The sequence below is a fragment of the Leucopleurus acutus genome (genome assembly GCF_964270905.1).
Source record: "Leucopleurus acutus genome assembly, chromosome: 2".
Lineage (NCBI taxonomy): Eukaryota > Metazoa > Chordata > Mammalia > Artiodactyla > Delphinidae > Leucopleurus > Leucopleurus acutus.
The window spans coordinates 101968506-101971973 of NC_139143.1; the positions used below are offsets into that span (position 1 = coordinate 101968506).

The 3468-nt window shown below is 41.7% G+C and overlaps 1 pseudogene across 1 annotated transcript; it reads right to left on the reverse strand.

Moving 5' to 3' along the window:
* Positions 1-1141: 1141 nt before the first annotated feature.
* On the reverse strand, positions 1142-1738 carry LOC309974342 (NEDD8-conjugating enzyme UBE2F-like; annotated as a pseudogene). The gene is made up of 2 exons: positions 1584-1738; positions 1142-1480 (listed from the first exon to the last, which is right to left on the reverse strand). The product of its transcript is annotated as an NEDD8-conjugating enzyme UBE2F-like (transcript).
* Between the last annotated feature and the right edge of the window lie 1730 nt (positions 1739-3468).

Genomic DNA, 3468 nt, shown 5'->3' on the forward strand with positions numbered 1-3468 from the left:
TTTACTTAAATCCCTCCAAAATATTCTTATATCAAAGTAAAATCCAGTGTCTTTATAATTGCCTATAAAACCCTAAATGATCTGTTCCCCCATTCCACTTTATGCCTTATATCCTTCTTCACTTTTCCTTGTTACCTGCTCCAACCATGCATTCTTTCCTCTGCTGGTATTTTCCCAATATACATGAGTTCCATCCTGGTCCTAAATGTCCATCATTATTTTTGGATACTCAGCATATTTCTGTAATATTTTCTCCCACAGGCATTGGCATCTAAATGATGTGCTTTAACTGTCATCCAGACAACTGAATAGCATCAACTTCTCATCTTACCTCTTCATTCTTACCAGTTCTTACCAGCCCATTTGCTTGATACTGCCTTGGAAATATGAAGGTATAGAAATTATTAGCAATGCTTTTGGCAGTCATTTTTTTTTCTTTCATATTTTCTTTGTATTTCTCTTCAATAGTTGCTTGACTCAATATCCTTCTGTCTGCTCTATACAATGAAAATACAAACTAAATTGAGAATAGAAAAAAATAATTAAAGCACTAAATCGTACAAATTACAAATGTTCCAAAATATACTTACATTAAATAAAATACGCATTTCAGTAAGTGATCTACAGTGAATGGTTATGCATTTTAGGAAGCTTCACGACATCTAGGCAAGGCTAACATTTGTGGAAGGAACTAAGAGAATTTGTATCCAATCACAGTTTGTAGTGGGTTTCTGATTGCCAATCTGTGAGCTACACTGAGCACATTATTAGCATGACCTGTGCAGGGAACTGACTTTGGGAGAAGGGAAAGAAGCAAGCTCTAGCCTCAATTCTGAGTTCATTACAACTTCTCGAGAATCTCACCACCAGCCTATAGAGTACAGTTGCAAAAAAGTAAGCATGTTAAGGTAAGGGGACAACTCTTGAGAACCCCAAACACATTCTCTTGCTGTATTTATGTAGAACTCTCCATCTACAATGGGCAGTCATTAAGAGGTTCTTCCTCAGGACAACATAGTCACGGGACTTGAGGACCCAATGGGACCGAGGGGAGCGTGAGGACTGAGGAAGAGGCTCCCTTTTCGTTTCAGTTGGAGACAAACTTATAATGCACAGTCCACGGCGCTGCAGTCTTCTCGTCTTATCCTCTGGCATAATGTTTCATGTACTCTTTAACTTTATTCTGGAAGTCCTCCTTGTCTGGCAAATGATGTTCTGCAGCTTCAATATGCAGTGGATCATCAAAATTCAAAAGATCACTTAACAAAGCGTTGAATCCCCGAACAATATCCTTCAGTGTCCTCGTGGGAGCGCAGCCGGTGCTGTCAATCAAACGTTCTCTCAGTAAACTCAGACATACTTCGCCAGTCTCTGTGATGTTGGGGTGCCAGATCCTGGTCCACTGTGGGAGGCACCACGTTGTACATATCAGGAACTTCAGTATCAAACTGAAATTTTCCACCCTCGTCGTAACCCTCATCTATCAAAAAACACAAAACCAAAAAAAAAAAAAAATCCTGGGGTTACAGTTAGCTGAAAGCAATGAAGCTTGTTTGGTTGAGGAAAATGCACTTTACATGTACAAGGTAAATTAGCTTCAAGTTCTGCAATCTCTTTAACAAGTAGACTGTCTCTCGCCGAAACCCGCTAAGGGAGTCAGAGGCTGTGGCTGACTCCCGGGAGCAACCCTTTGAGACCAACCATCATCCCGCTTCAGTGGGCTTGCCAGCGTCAGCATTACTGCCACCTTGCCCTGGGAACCACAAGACTGGAGAGTCGGGGCGGCGCCCAACACCACACCCAGCCAGCGGGGGCGACACGCAACGCTCAGAGCCACACCCAGCTCTGGACGCTGGACCGGAAGTGGCTTGGCAGGCGGCGGGACCGGAAATGAGGCGGGACTCGGTTTCTCTCTTCCGTCTTGGTAGTCATTTTTAAGAGCTGGGATGAGCTCTTCCCCTCCCTGCAAAATTGACTGGAACCCTAGAAATCGGTAGATATAGCAATTAAAGAGTTAAACTCAGAGAAATAGTTGGTAGTAACCAGATCAATAAAATAACCTCTTCTTATTTGTACCTTACTGATTCCACAATTAAAATTCTGTAGTGAAATCTGAAGTATATAGTGACAAAATTCCACTCTTCCTGTGGTGGCCACTGTCCAAAAAATAGCTCCCCATGATCCTTATCTCCCAACATTCACATCATTGTGTAGTCCTCTCTGATATTGCTTCATGGTTTGTCTCTGTGACCTATAAAATATGACAGAGGTGATGGTGTATGAATTATAAGGCTAAGTCATAATGGAAATTGTGGCATTTGCCTCTCTTGCTCTGTCTTGGATTATGTAGTTTGGGGAAAGCTAGCTTCTATGTCATGAGGTCATCTGGTGATCCTATGAAGAGGTCCACCCTTGCTCCCTACCAACAACCCTGTGAGTGAGCCATCTTATGAACAGATCCTCTAGCTCCTATCAAGCCAGCAGATTCCTGCAGCCCCTATCAGGTCTCTCGTAAGAGGCTGTGAGACACAAACGCTCAGCTAAGTTGTCATGTATTCCTAACTCATAGAAACTGTGAGATACTAAATTTTATTGTTTTAGTCCTTCATATTCGGGATTAATCTGTTGTGCAGTAATGGGTAACTAGTATACTTCTCAGTATTAATGTCTTAATTGCTAGTTTAGTGTATATCTGAATAGCCTAATAATCAGGTGACTCTTCAGCATAGAAATTTAGGTGATCACCTCCCACTATAAAGGCCCAAAAGGGCAGATACTCATTTTTCCAACACCCAACATTACACACTAGACACCTGTATGTGACATAAGCTTATCCAATTTCACCTGGGACTTTGAGTCAGAAGTTATTTATACAATAAATCAAATGTGATAGAAAATAAATTCTAATAGTTGCTGCAGAGATTGCAGCAACTTCAAGTATCCTGGTGTTCCAGGGGCCACAGAGCCAGCAGCTGAACCCAGTGTCCAGTGCCAGTGGCAAAGTTACAATTTCTAGTGTTCAGCTGTGGAAACAGAAGTGTCTTCACCCAACTGATTCAGTGGTGAGATTTGGCTGTGGTTTTCACTTTTACTTTTCCATTATCATTGCCAGTTTTCCAAGCCTGATCATCTAGAATTCCAGTAACTCTATGCATATATCAGTTAAGGTAACTGTAGCTTCTTGAATGAACTACTCAAAACTTCAGTGGTTTACAATATAGAAGTTTATTTCTCATCAACTCACTGAACTTCGACGGTGGATGGCTTGGGCTGTTTTCATCTTTATGTTCTATCTCCCCCTAAGGCTTTGTCAGCATCTGCAGTTAAAGCAAGAACAAATGGGAATGAAGAAGTACTCCATTTTAAAGCCATTCTATGAAGTGACACACATCACTTATCCTCACAATCCTAGATGAGATCCAGCCACCAGACCCACATGGATTCACAGGTGAAGGGAGATATAGTCCA